At 49.0% G+C, this 15,251-nt stretch overlaps 1 protein-coding gene across 1 annotated transcript in view; it reads right to left on the bottom strand.

The window, feature by feature from the left end:
- Positions 1-15,251, bottom strand: part of LOC138364043 (TRAF3-interacting JNK-activating modulator-like) — a 113,709-nt gene that overhangs the window by 41,467 nt on the left and 56,991 nt on the right. The gene's annotated exons all lie outside the window — the stretch shown is intronic.

The following is a 15,251-nucleotide window of genomic DNA, read 5'->3' as shown; positions in this document are numbered from 1 at the left end:
TCTGGTTCCGTCCCAGGTTCAGACCTGGCTGGGTCTTGTTTGGGATTCTCGGACCGTTTCCTTGTCTCTCCCTCCAGAGGCGTTGTTGTGGCTGCGGACTGCCGTCGGCTGTTTCTGAGGGGGTCTCGGGTCACTTGGCGGTTGCTCGAGTGGTTGTGTGGGAGTCTGAACTTCGCCGTGCTAGTCTACCCGCCTGGTCGGGCTTGGCGTCGGCGTCTGTTTTGGTTCCTTCGGGGAAGTCCCTTCTGCCTCTCTCGCGATTGTTGGGTTCGTCCACCGTGGGCCTTGTGTCGGTTGCTGCGTTGCCCGCTTTCTCTATGGGGATTTTCAGGGTTCGGTGCCTTGGCGCCATCCCGAGCCTTCGCTCGATGTGTTCACAGATGCGTCATCGTTTCTCGGCTGGGGCTTTGTGACCAGTGCTCACCAGGCAGGCCAGGGACGGTGGGGTCCATCCTTCCGTCGGGCTCACAGCACAGTTCGGGAGTTCCCGGCAGTCTGGTTCATGCTTCGGAGGGTTCGGGTCGCTCGGGGATCAACCATTCGCCTCCATTCGGACTGTTCTCCAGTGGTTCATTGCCTGAACCGTGCGGGTTCTCTTCGGTCCTTGGCTCTTTGGGGTTGGTCTCTTCGAGTGGTTCGTCTGCTGAATTCTCGGGGTTTGGCTCTCCATGCGGTTCATGTCCGGGGAGTGTCCAACATTCCGGCGGACGGTCTGTCACGCTTCCATTCCCTGTCCACGGAGTGGACGGTCGACGACGACTCGTTTTGTTGGATCTGCCAGACGTACGGTCTCCCAGATGTGGACCTCTTTATGTCGGCGTGGTCTCGGCGTCTCCCAATCTATGTGACGCCCTTCCTCGACTGCAAGGCGTTCGCGGCGGTTGCCTTTCGGCAGGACTGGTCGAGGTGGGGTTACCTGTACCTCTTCCCCCCGGTCCAGCTGTTGCTTCGGGTTCTGGTTCGGTTGGAAACATTCCCTGGGAGAGTAGTCCTTGTGGCCCCCTTGGTGGCCGGCCCAGCCTTGGTTTCCGATGCTCTTGGCTCGGTGCCCGAACCAGGGATGTTTCCTGCGGCTCCGCCTCTTTCAGGAGGTCGGCCTGGTCCAGTACAGGGCTGGTTTGAACTTCTTCTCTGCTCTTCGCGTCTGGTCTTTTTGACTCGGGTGTATCACCATTTCTATGGTGATCAGGTGGCTTCGTTGATGGTGTCCCACCTGAAAGCTTCATCTTGGCGACAGTATGAAGTTTCCTGGAATTCTTTTTGCCATTTTCTGGCTCTTTGTAGGTTGTCTTTTCCTTTCTTGGCTTTTTCAGGACCGTCATTTGATGCCTAATACTGTCGCCTCGTATCATGCGGCGCTGGCGGAGCCGTTCAAGCTAGCGTTCGGGGTGGACGTCACATCCGCCCCGTTTCGTAAGCTTTCCCGTGCTATGTTTCACCTCCGGCCTGCTCATGCTGCTCCTGAGCCATCCTGGTCCTTGGACAGGGTGCTCTGATATCTTTCCTCTTCTTGGTTTGTGGTGGCCCCATCGGTTCCGGATTGTTTTTCCAAGGCTTTGTTTTTGTTATCATTGGCCTCTGGGGGCTGGGTAGAGGAGCTTCATGCTCTCCTCTGGTGCAGGGGTTTCTGCTCTTTTGGTCCTGGGGGTAGGTTTGTCCGTTTGCAGCCTTCTCCATCTTTTCTGGCGAAGAACGAAACGGCTGCTTTCCGGAGGGGTCCGTGGGTCATTGATGCTTGGTTGGTTCGGCCAGGGATGCATCATGTGTTGTGTCTGGTTGCAGCACTTCGCCGTTACCTGCGCGCTTCAGATGGGGTGGCTGGGGATGCGCTTTGGGTTGATCCGGTTTCCCTCGTTACCTGTTCCAGGGCTCGGGTCTCCCAGGTTGTCCGCAGGGTTATTAAGTCTAGCCAGTCTGCGGTCTATCCTCGCGTCCAGGACATTCGGAAGTTTGCAGCTTTGGCTGCTGTGTTTGGTAATATGTCTTGGGCTCATATTCGGGCGCGTGGATTTTGGAAGTCGAATAGTGTCCTGGCCGCCCGTTATTTGGTAAACATCCCTGCTCCTCGGCATTCTTGTGTTGCTTTGGGTTGCAGCCAGTTGTCTCGACTTCGTGTTGAGGAGTTTGTGGCCGCCGCCTCCCGGGTAAGTCTCTAATTTCGTCTCTTTGGCTATGTAGCTCCAGGGAGCCGTAGGGGCTCCCCACAGAAAACCAGCGTTGAATGTAATGAAACGCCATTTTCTGGGTGAGCCCCGGAGGCTCCCTGGCTACCCTCCCTCCCATCCAGTCGGCGGGGTTTTCTCGCATTGGTTGAAGCCTAGTTTCTGAACCAAAGGCAGCCGGCGCTGTGAGGTCCGGTGCCCCCCCCCTTCCCCCTCCCGGGAAGGGGAGGGCTGCGCGGACGACCGACGCAGCAGTAAATTGATTGTTTGATTGTTTCCTTGGGATTGTAGGGAGTTTCTACCTCTCTGTTCAGTTTTTTGTTGTAGTTTTTTACCATGTGGGGTTTGTTTTGTTATGCTTACCTTTCTGGGTGCCTGACCCCGGTCGATGGCAGATAAGGAAAACCCCCAACCATAATGGGGTTTTCCAGGGCCATTGCTCCCTGAAACCTCTCTGAAGGGGCCAGGTTCTGGCACTGGTCCCTGGTAGGTCTGAACTCCATAGCTAATGTCCCGGTCTAACATAATATACATATATCGGAGCCCGATAAGCTCCAGGGAGCCTCCGGGGCTCACCCAGAAAATGGCGTTTCATTACATTCAATGCTGGTTTTTTCCTTAGTCTTTGGTGACGTATCTCTGGGGAGCGATAGGGGCTTCCCCAGAAAATCAGCGTTGAATGTAATGAAACTCCATTTTCTGGGCGAGTTCCAAAGGCTCCCCGGCAACCCTCCAGTCGGTGGTTTTTGCATATTTTGATATCCAGCCTCAGAACTGAAGGTGTGGATCGCCAACGTGAGGGTCAGGGGCTTCCCCTTCCCCCCGCCCAGGGATGGGGGAAGCTGCGCAGACATGCAGCATGGCTCATGTGATGTCATGCTTGTTTGCTCATTTTCCCTCGGGGATGTGGGACATTTGGGGCTTGACTCTATATATTAAATTATTAATGTAATAAAAATAAATTACGAAGGACCACCCGCTTTTATAGTAAAAGAGGGAAACTAAGAAAATATGATCATTAGAAAATTCCTAGATGAACCAGTAACTATGGATAAAATACTAGAGAATATGATCATTGAAATAATTAATGGGCTGTATAATTAAATGAATCAAAGCCTCAAACACCTACATTGGGGGGTATTACTGGAACTCAGTACGTCCAGGAACTAGTGTGGTTCGTTCACCAGTCCAATGTATAATAATCTAATCCTATGAATATTTATAGAGTCATTATCTTTATCTTCAAAAAGAACATAGACTACGAACATGAAATAATAAGTATAATAAACACATGTTAATCCAATGAACAGAGTTCTGCATGTAAAGGAGTACAGATAATAATCAAGGAATACAAAGGGATCTTAGCTTAAATACTAGTCTACTGTAGGGTGTATGTATAGACCTAGTCTGCGTTCGTACAGTATGCACCCAGTGCCCTTAGTTTTGTCTGTGATTAACGTACAGTATTTAACCGCGGGTGGAAGAATAATTGTGGAATTTACCATTTTTGGACTACAGTTGTATTGTTATAAAACAAAATGTCTCAGGGGCTTACTAATAGTGCCTTATTAATGCCAAAAATGAAGCAATACTTTGCAAGAACTTGTAGCAGAAAATCAACCAGCACGAGAACAGCCGTACCCAGCACGAGCATAGCTGTACCCAGCACGAGCATAGCTGTACCCAGCACTGGTACAACAGCAGCCAGCACCAGCTCAGAAGCAGCTGAAGCCACAGCAGCAGCAAGCACCAGCAAAGCTGATGCAAACATCGTGTGTGGCGTGAACAGATAGAACAAGTGTTAAATTTAAGTGTGTACATAGTGTTAAAATTAAAGTTGCAGTAATTTTAGTGTACAATAGTTTTCATAAACTGCATTGTAGTACTGAACATACAGCAGAACTACTTAATTAACACACTGTTAACGGTATAATACACTACAGTACATATTTTCTGTACAGCATTCACAACTCCACGAGACTTCAAGATGGACACAACTTCAACAATAAGGTAAATAACAAATGTAACACAGTATTTTTTAGTAGGGTAATAATATATAGGTATAGTATATAATATGATAATGCATTTTTATTGTGTACAAGAAAAAAAAAGACACTGATGCAAACGCTTCCTGAAGGTCACCTCTTGCAACGAATCCAACGCACTGGGGTTGGTCCCATATAGTACGTTAAATCGAGGTTGTACTGTGTATATGTGTATGTTGTATGTATGTATGTATGTGTATATATATATATATATATATATATATATATATATATATATATATATATATATATATATATATATATATATATATATATATATATGTCGTACCTAGTAGCCAGAACGCACTTTTCAGCCTACTATTCAAGGCCCGATTTGCCTAATAAGCCAAGTTTTCATGAATTAATTGTTTTTCGACTACCTAACCTACCTAACCTAACCTAACCTAACTTTTTCGGCTACCTAACCTAACCTAACCTAAAAAGATAGGTTAGGTTAGGTTAGGTGGGGTTGGTTAGGTTCGGTCATATATCTACGTTAATTTTAACTCCAATAAAAAAAAATTGACCTCATACATAATGAAATGGGTAGCTTTATCATTTCATAAGAAAAAAATTAGAGAAAATATATAATTTCAAGAAAACTTGGCTTATTAGGCAAATTGGGCCTTGCATAGTAGGCTGAGAAGTGCGTTCTGGCTACTAGGTACGACATATATATATATATATATATATATATATATATATATATATATATATATATATATATATATATATATATATATATATATATATTTATATATATATATATATATATATATATATATATATATATATATATATATATATATATATATATATATATATATATATACACACACATATTATAAGCCTAAATCTTAAAAATGCATATAGCACAGATTTTGCCTCAAATATATACACTCATTTGTCATTGATAAAAGTTTACTGTGTCTTCTATGGCTGCCCTAAATGTTCAGATGCTGGATTGTGATGTTGCCAAGCAATGGTACTCAATTGCTTACAAATGCCCTAGAAGGAAAGTTAGGGACTCAGGATTTTTTTTCCAAGATGATATCTGATTACTATCACACCTGGCTAGCATATGGGTTCTTTCTTTACCCGGCAGGACATTTAAATCATGCTCAGAACTCTCAATCGCCTTTGTGCAATGTGCGCTTGAAGTGAAAGTTACTCACATAGGCTGTGCAATACTCACATAGGCAAAGAGTTAAGGTAATTTGCAGTAGTTGAACCCTATGCACAGATTCTCTACATAAGGTAAAAATAGATTAGTGAGTAGTATAGTGAAAGGAAAGCAGAGTGGGGAACATAATACATGATTTTAGAGAGTATACCAACCGTTTTTTGGGGGGAGCCCCTTTCGGCTCCCCGGAGCTAACCGGGCTGATATGAATGTATTAACCTTTGGGATCAGTCAGTGTGAATGGAATTCTTAGGCCTACCAGGGACCACGATTTAGAACCTGGCCCCCCCTCAGAAAGGCACAATGAGCAATGGCCTATAGAAACCCCCGTGTGGTTGGAAGCATTCTATGTCTACCATCGATCGGGTCAGGCACCCAGAGAGCTAGGAACCCCAAAACAAACACCTATTCTGGTCAAAATATTGCTACTGAAAGCCGAACTAGTGGATAGAGCTCCCCAAATGAAAATGTGCAAACTAGCATGATGTCACCATGTCACTGCGCCGCTGTCTGCACAACCCCCCCCCTCCCTGGGAGGGGGAAGAGGGAGCCCCAGACCCCCATGCTGGCAATCCACCCTGCAGTTCTGTGGCTGATGTGAAGCTGGCAAGATCGTGGGACTCTGGCTCCCGATTTCCAGTCCTGTGCCTTGTGGTGTGATGTGCAAGCCAGGAGTATATTCACCAGTACTTGGGTTGTATGCACCTAGGGTCACCTTCCCTAGGTTCCCAGTAAGTACTGCCCTTTGGGCTTGGGGCCATCTCCCACAGGTCACCTTGGGGCTACCTCTGCAAAGTCTTTTGCTGCTCGGTGATTGGCCCCCTTGGTGTCAGCCGGGTGTTTCACCCCTGTTTGCCCCTGGGTAGGGGGTAGTATTTGTCACTGGTTGGGGTGCAGGGTACTGTGCAGCTAGTTGTAACCTCTCGTAGCGGCCGGCTCTGTTCCGAATAGGTACGCTGTCCTTTTGCAGGGTTTTTCTTTTGTTTTTGTTTTCTTGCCTGGTGGTGGGGGGGGGGTGGTTGCCTCTTAGTTTTGGTCTCATCTGATAGTATCTTGTTGGTCCCCAGCTAGAGTCCTACCTAGTGCTTGAAACTTGCACTGTTTCTAGTGCTACCAAATTCCCCAATATATGTACCTATGCCATACAACTTTACCATTATAATCATTGCTGTTATCTTATATCATGTTATCACATAGTTTGCTCCATTATATCTTGCAATAATCCTTAAATAATGCTAAAATGTACCTGTTGATATCCTTTAACCCCCTATGCTGCTCTGGGCTATTTGGACTTCAACACCCACAGGAGCCCCAAAGAAATAAAAAAAAAATAATAAAATTATTTTGTCTTATAAGAGTGTTCATTGTGTTCCCTGATCACAGGGAAAAATAATAAAATTGTTGGGGACATATTTTGACCGCAATAGGGCGTGGAAGTCTGGCAAAAAACCAGCGTTGAATGTAATGAAACGCCATTTTCTGGGTGAGCCCCGGAGGCTCCCTGGAGCTTATCGGGCTAATGTATGTTATGTTAGACCGGGACATTAGCTAAGGAGTTCAGGCCTACCAGGGACCAGCGCCAGAACCTGGCCCCTTCAGAGAGGTTTCAGGGAGCAATGGCCCTGGAAAACCCCATATGGTTGGGGGTTTTCCTTATCTGCCATCGACCGGGGTTAGGCACCCAGAAAGGTAGGCATAACAAAACAAACCCCACATGGTAAGAAACTACAACAAAAACCGAACAGAGAGGTAGAAAACTCCCTACAATCCCAAGGAAACAAGCAAACAAGCAAACATCACACTTTACTGCCGCGCCGATCGTCCGCGCAGCCCTCCCCACCCCGGGAGGGGGAGGGGGGAGCCCCGGACCTACCGCGCTGGCTGCCAAGCTCCAGTTCGGAAGCTAAGCTTCAACCAACGCGAAAAAACCGCCGACCGGTGGGAGGGAGGGTTTCCAGGGAGCCTCCGGGGCTCACCCAGAAAATGGCGTTTCATTACATTCAACGCTGGTTTTCTGTGGGGAGCCCCTACGGCTCCCTGGAGCTTCATACCCAAAGAGAAGGAAAAGAAAGGGCTAACCCGGGAGGCGGCCGCCACAAACTCTGCAACGCAAAGCCAAGACAACCGGTCGCAAACCTGCGACCCAAGGCAACAAGGACGCCCAAGAACAGACGCACATATGGATGGGCGGCCAAAAACCTGTGCGACCCCCAAATCCCTGCGCCCGAAACGAGCCCGAGACGTCACCAACACAGCAGCAAATGCTGCAAACGTCTGAACAGCACGGGCGCAAAGACAGACCGCAGGAAGAAGGAAAACACTGCGGACGACCTGGGAGACCCGAGCCCTGAAAACAGGGAACGAAGGAACCGGATCAACCACAGCGCATCCCCAGGCACAGTACGCTGACAACAGCAAAAAGCACAACCGGACAACACAGGACGCACCCCCCGGCCAAACCAAACAAGTACCAATACCCCAAGAACCCCTCCGGAAAGCAGCCGTCTCGACCGTCGCCAGGACAGAGAAAGGCTGCACACCAATAAAGCTACCACCAGTACCAAAGAGGAGGAAACTGAAACCGAAGGGGCTACCACAAACTGAGGGGAAGAGAAGAAGGCACCCTGAACAAGGACCAGGATGGCTCAGGCGACTCATGAGCAGGCCGGAGGGGAAACAAAACGCGAGAAAACGTAATAAACGTCATACTGTCTCCAAGACGAAGCTCGCAGGTGGGACACCGTCAACAAAGCCACCTGAACACCATAGAGATGGTGATACCTGCGTCAAAATACCAGACGCGAAGTGCCAAAGAGAAGGCCGAACCAGTCACGGACAGGACCGATTCGGCCTGCTGAAAGAGGCGAAGCCTCAAGAAAAACGCCCCGGGAACGGACACCTATCAAGCAGCGTCTGAAAAGAAGGCCGGGCCGGCCACCATGGAACCATAAGGACTGTTCTCGTGGGAATGGGCTGCAACCGAGCCAGAACCCGAAGCAACAGCTGGACCGGGAGAAGAGGGACAGGTACCCCCCACCTCGACCAGGCCTGCCGAAAGCCTCCACCGTAAAGTCCTCGCAGGTGGGAAGGGCGCCACAAAACGGGCGACGCCTAGACCACGCCGACCCGAAGACGTCCATGGCCAGGAGTCCATAAGCCCAACAGAGCCAACAAAACGAATCGGCGACGACTGGCCAACCCACGAAGAGGAATGAACCGAGACAGCTGTCCACCAGGACGCAGGACACACCCCGGACACGAACCACATGGTTAACTAAACCCCCTGCGGTTCCGGCAAGAACCACCAGAGAACAGTCCAAACAGAGCTGAATGGTAGAGTACCTAGTGACCCAAACCCTCCGAAGCGCAAACCAGACAGCCATGAACACCTGAACCGGGCTGTGAGCCCGACGGACAGACAGACTCCATCAACCTCGGCCGACCTGGTGAGCACTGGTCACAAAGCCCCAGCCGAGAGACGACCCGTCCGTGAACACATCGAGCGAAGGCTCTGGGAGGTGTCAAGGCACGTAACCCCGAAAACCCCAAAGAGGAAGCTGGTGACGCAGCACCAACACCAGATCCCCAGAGGAACGCAAGGAATGCAAGAGGCGGAAGGGGAGTCTTCGTAGGAACCAACCGACGCCGGAGCCAAACCCGACTCCGTGGGCGGACAAGCACGCCGAAGTGCAGATTCCCGCACAACCGCCCAAGCAACCGCTGAGCAACCCGGGACCCCCTCCTGAACAGCCAAAGGCGGGACCACAGCCGCAGTAACACTTCTGGAGGGAAGACAATGAGGGGCCCAAGAGCCTGAAACAAGGCCCAGGTCCGAACCCGGGACGGAAACAGAAGGTAAAACCTCCAGATCACCAGGAAACCAAACCCAGCGATCTGGAAAGAACCATTCCCTGGCGAGCAGACAAGCGGACTGACTGGGAGCCCACTCCAGCCAGTCGTCGAGGTAGGCCAGACACCGAATCTCAGACGCAGACAGGGCACTAAGATCCGGTAAAGATGCAAAGAGTATACAAAGTGCCCTTTACAAAATAGGGAAGGCAATAAAAACAGCAAACCTGAAGCCCCACCACCAAAGCATTATATGACAATCATATGAAGACATATTATGACATATGACAATCATTATATGACAATATGACAATTATAATCAAAGCATTATATGACAAAGAGTGCTGGGAAGACGGGACACCACGAGAGTTTCTCTCATCCTGTAACTACACTTAGGTAAGTACACATAGGTAATTACCAACCGTGCTAGCCCCAGAAAAACTGGAGAGGAACGTGCCAAGAAGTGACCTGGAGGTCCAGGTCCACCATCCATGCACCAGGCCCTAACAGAATCCGAACAGGAGACAACAGTCCTCCGAGGAGGGCAGAGGATCCAGGGCGCAGACTGAAATAGTCCAGAAGAACTGCAGACTGGAAAAGCTCATGACTGCAAAGAGCAGACGGGAAGCCCAGAAGGATGGGGCGGATCGACCACGCCCCACGCACCCACGAAGAGGAAATGACGAAGCGCAGGGGAAGAAGCCCACCCCGCCAGCTCTGAACCCCCCCCAAGGGGGAGAAGCCGTCCTCCGACGCCAGCAGAGGCCGGAAGACAACCCAAAGCGCCCACCAACAGCGGGACCAAGCGAGAGGCAACAGAGCAAGCTGCTCCCCCAGCGCCCAGTCAACAGAGAAGGGAACAGAACCCCTTCAGAAAGAAAAAGTACACTACCGAAGTCATGAGGAGAGACAACGGGAATGAAACCACACTTCGCTGGAAGATGAAGTGAGGGGAGACCTGATCACCACATTCAAGACACCCAAGGGAATCGACAGGGTTGATAAGGACAGGCTATGTAACACAAGGGGCACACGCACTAGGGGACACAGGTGGAAACTGAGTACCCAAAAGAGCCACAGATAGATTTTTTTTTTTTTTTTTTTTCTGTGTGTGTGTCAGAATGGGAACGGGAAAGCACTAGGAAGTAATGTGGCGACTCCTCACACAAGTAACGAGGCTGACCCCCATACAATGTCACATGTAGACATGACAGAGCCCAAGAGGCACAGGATCCGAGACACCTGTTGATGGACGGTTGAGAGGCAGGACCAAGGAGCCAGAGCTCAACCCCCACAAGCACAACTAGGTGAGGACATATATTGTAAAAGCACAAGCCGCCGACTAGTGGCAGAGAGCACTACACCGGCCAGGCAAAAGGCACAAAACTGCATCAAAAGGCCCACCTCGACAGCAAAACCACAAAGTCCCAGCACAACCACAACATGTGCCAAGACCCAAAAAGCTCAGTCTGCAAGCCAGGAAGACCCCGGAACCCCAAAAGGCAGAACCGGGTCACACGAGGAAACAAAGTCCCCTGAACCCACAAAAGGGGGCCCAAGAGGAAGAAACCTCCAGAATGAAACCAAGGAACCCAAAGGAACCCAGAATCGAACCAGGGGGAGCCCAAACCACCACATTTGCCGGCGGAGAACACCACTAAAAGGCAAAGCACAGACCCCAGCAGAACGCCCTGGGAAAACGGTCCCAACAGACCGAAAACCGAGGGGCAAGGTGTGGGAGCAAGCATAGCAGCCAGGGGCACGGAGCCTAAACCCATAGGCTCAGACCCAAAATCAACACCCAAACGTTCCCAGAGAAACAGGCAACGGCAAGAAAACACCAGAAAAACAAAGAAACAACAGGAGAACAAAAACCCTGATAATTTTTTGAAAACTCACCAGAGACGCTCGCTCGCACACCCAGACGCATGTAAACAAACCACAACGCCGCCTTGGTGGCCACGCCGTGAAACTGGCAGACGAAAATGGCCGCCAGCAGGGGCTGTGACTGACGCTAAATACACAAAAACACGCCAGCAAATGTGGGAAGCTAGCAGACTGGAAGGGCGAAAAACGCCGCCCAACAGCAGAAAAACCCCTGAAGGGGCAAAACCGCCCCAGAACTGCTAGCAGGCAACCCCCACAGCCCCGGGAACCAACAACAGAGGCCCCGGGGCAGAGCCGTCCTCCAAGCCCTCCGCCCTTAAAGAAAAGCAAGAGCCCATGGGAAAGGCAACAAGAAAGGGCCGCTGGTAAGACCCAGAAGCCTTGGCAGGAGGCACAGGCTCAAACCTCTGTCCCCCACCCGAACGGGGCAGCCCCCGAAAACCGCCCGAGTCTCTGTCGCAACTAAACCCCGCCCCGACCCCGAAACCCGCAGACGGTCCGGAGCCGGGAACATGGAGAGAAAGGGGCGAGCAGCACCTAACCAAACGGGGCGGCCACGGGGCATTCGAGTGGGAAACCAACCTAGCATGTTGCAGCAACCTAACCTAGCTTGCAACATGGATGCCGCCGTACTCTGAACAGTAATAACATCAGGAGAGTACTGGAGAACAAGCAGAGAATCACTCGCAAGACTCCGGGTCAAGGTGTCAGTGACCCAACAGGCAGCATGACGGAGGTAAAATTGGCGACTGTCACCCGGAGACAAGGGAACAGCAACCAACGATCCCGTACAAGACGGGTTGGAACCCGGAAGACACATTCAATGGTCCCCCGAGCCCAGACAGGGGTTTCCAGGGCCCATAGGGTAACAACTACGGGAAGCCCGGGCAAGGTGTTGCTAACCGGTTAAGAAACCCAAACATAACAAGAGGGTAGATTATAGCACTGAAAACCCCTGAGAGGTGTACAAGCACGGGGGTCTAGCAGAGGGCCGCCAAACACTACCAGTGGAACTATAACCACCTTAGGCAGACCCCCACCAGGCAAGAAAATGAAAAACAAAAGAAAAACCCCGCAAAAGTACACCGTCTCCAGAGGCAACAGAAACCGGCCGCCGCTTAGGTGGCAGGCTGCGCAACACCTTGACACCCTAACCAGCACAATACCAATCCCTACCCAGGGCCAACAAGGGCCCCAAGCCCCAGCTGGCCCCAAGGGCGAGGCAAATGCCGAGCAGCAAGAACCTCTACGGGAATGGTTCCCGAACGCCCCAGGGAAGATAACCCTGTTACGCAAGGGCAGTACTCACAGGGCGCTTAGGGAAGTCAGCCACTAAGCACATGCAGCCCCGGCACTGATGAAGTACTCCTGGCCACCGCACACCACAACACACGGCAGTGAACGCCACACAAGGCAAACACCGCCTAGGAAACTGAGGCCAGAGAAGCGTCAATCCCGGTTGACATTAGCGAACGAACTGAAGCTTGGCAGCCGGCGCGGTAGGTCCGGGGCTCCCCCCTCCCCCTCCCAGGGTGGGGAGGGCTGCGCGGACGATCGGCGTGGCAGTAAAGTGTGATGTTTGCTTGTTTGCTTGTTTCCTTGGGATTGTAGGGAGTTTTCTACCTCTCTGTTCGGTTTTTGTTGTAGTTTCTTACCATGTGGGGTTTGTTTTGTTACGCCTACCTTTCTGGGTGCCTAACCCCGGTCGATGGCAGATAAGGAAAACCCCCAACCATATGGGGTTTTCCAGGGCCATTGCTCCCTGAAACCTCTCTGAAGGGGCCAGGTTCTGGCGCTGGTCCCTGGTAGGTCTGAACTCCTTAGCTAATGTCCCGGTCTAACATAACATACATTAGCCCGATAAGCTCCAGGGAGCCGTAGGGGCTCCCCACAGAAAAGATGCGTTGACAGAGCAAGCGCCACAGGTCTGCTCCGCCCCAGCTGTCAGGCGAGAGTTGCCACAAAGATATTACTGTACCTAATTATTTCTATGTGTCCGATTGTTTTTTCAATTTTTTTTTTGCAGTAATATTATTCAATAGCGTGTAGTGTGATATACAGTATTTATATAATAAAATGTGCAAAATCATAGCTATTCTCAAAAGTATTGTGATCATATTAGTGATTCAATTATGTTCATAAAACAATAAAAAATAGTTTTTATGTTATTCCACTACATACACAGGTTATATATACGTTTCTGCATGCTTTGTTCACCATAGCGAACCACTAAGTTGGTATGTTGAGTGCAGACAGTAACAGGTGGCCCCCACACAGCTGTACTCCCTCCCTCCCTGGTTCAAGGCCACACACACTAACATTCCTCCTTCAAGTACAGTATACTGTTTGCGGTGTTATTACATTATATACACACATTATATATATGCATCTACATGTTTTGTTCATTGTAACTGTTCAACTAAGCTGGTATAGTGCCCAAAGAGCATAGCAGCCGCCCTTACACATTATTACAAGTCATACGTAACGTGTATATATAGTGTAATAAGTATTTACATTTGTGTTTACCATAGCGGGGAGGGGGGGGGGATCGTAGGTGGCATATTTTGGTGCAAATAGAGTGGGAAAGTGTGGCAAAAAAGAGGCGTTCACAGAACAGTCGCCAGACGAGGTCTGCTCCGCCCGAGCTGTCAGGCGGGCGTTGCCACAAAGATATTATTATGTAATTATTTCAATGTCTGATTTTTTCTTTGTTTTTTGCAGTAATATTATTCAATAGTGTGTGTTGTGATATATTTATATAATAAAATGTGTGAACCATCGCTTTACTCAAAATTATTGTGTTCATTTTAGTGATTCAATTATTATGTTCATAAAACAATGAACAAATAGTTTTGCTGTTATTACACTATATACACATGTTATATATACGTATACGCATGTTTTGTTCACCATAACGCACCAATAAGTTGGTATTGTGAGTCAAAAATCAACGAAGAGCGGCCGTCACTCACCAGCCAGCCAGACACTCGCCACCATTCCTCACTCGCCAACATACTCCTCCCACCTTACTGTTTTTGCTTTTATTCACTATACACAGATGTTAAATATAAGTATCTACATGTTTTGTTCACAATAACTGTACATCAAAGCTTGTTTGGTGAGTAAAGGCAATAAGACGTAGCTACTCACAGAGTCAACAGGTAGCGGCTGCCCTCAAGGCCAGACGCATTAATATTTCTCCTCCAACAATACTGTTTGTGGTGTTATTACACTATATACACACACATTATATATAAGTATCTACATGCATTATTCACCATACCTGTACAAATAAGCTGGAATGGTGCCCAAAGACCATAGTGGCCACCAGTAAACAACATGACAAGTCGTGCAGATGACGCACCTCCCTCACCGAAATGGCGGCTCCCAACATACTCCTATTGTTGTTATTACACACTATACACACATTATATATAAGTATCTACATTTGTGTTCACCATAGCGAACCACTAAGCTGATATGGTGAGTGCAGTCAATAAAAGGTGACCACACAGTCAGAAGACGACGCCACCATCCTTCCTCCCACAGCATTACTCACACAGCAAGGTTGAGTCGAGGCCCGTCAATTAAAAGCCGTACCCAGCAGGAGAACAGCCATACCCAGCAGAACAGCCGTACCAAGCACGAGAACAGCCGTACCCAGCACAAGAACAGTCGTACCCAGCACTGGTACAACAGCCGTACCCAGCACAAGCACAGTTGTACCCAGCACTGGTACAACAGCAGCCAGCACCAGCTCAGAAGCAGCTGAACCCACAGTAGCAGCAGCGAGCACCAGCAAAGCTGATGCAAACATCTAAAAACATCGTGTGCAGCGTGAACAGTTAGAACAAGTGTTAAATTTAAGTGTGTACACAGTGTTAAAATTAAAGTTGCAGTAATTTTAGTGTACAATAGTTTTCATAAACGGTATTGTAGTACTCAACATACAGCAGAACTACTTTTAATCAACACAGTGCTAATGGCATAATGCACTTCAGTACTTATTTAATGTAGAGCATTCACAACTTCATGAAACTTCAAGATGGACATACAGTAACTTCAACAATAAGGTAAATTTATGAATTACAGTATTTTTTTAGTAGAGAAGTAATATATAGGGTA

This window comes from Procambarus clarkii, chromosome 12, assembly GCF_040958095.1.
Source record: "Procambarus clarkii isolate CNS0578487 chromosome 12, FALCON_Pclarkii_2.0, whole genome shotgun sequence".
NCBI lineage: Eukaryota > Metazoa > Arthropoda > Malacostraca > Decapoda > Cambaridae > Procambarus > Procambarus clarkii.
Note: the sequence above shows the minus strand (reverse complement) of the source record. Positions and strands in the feature narration are given on the sequence as shown.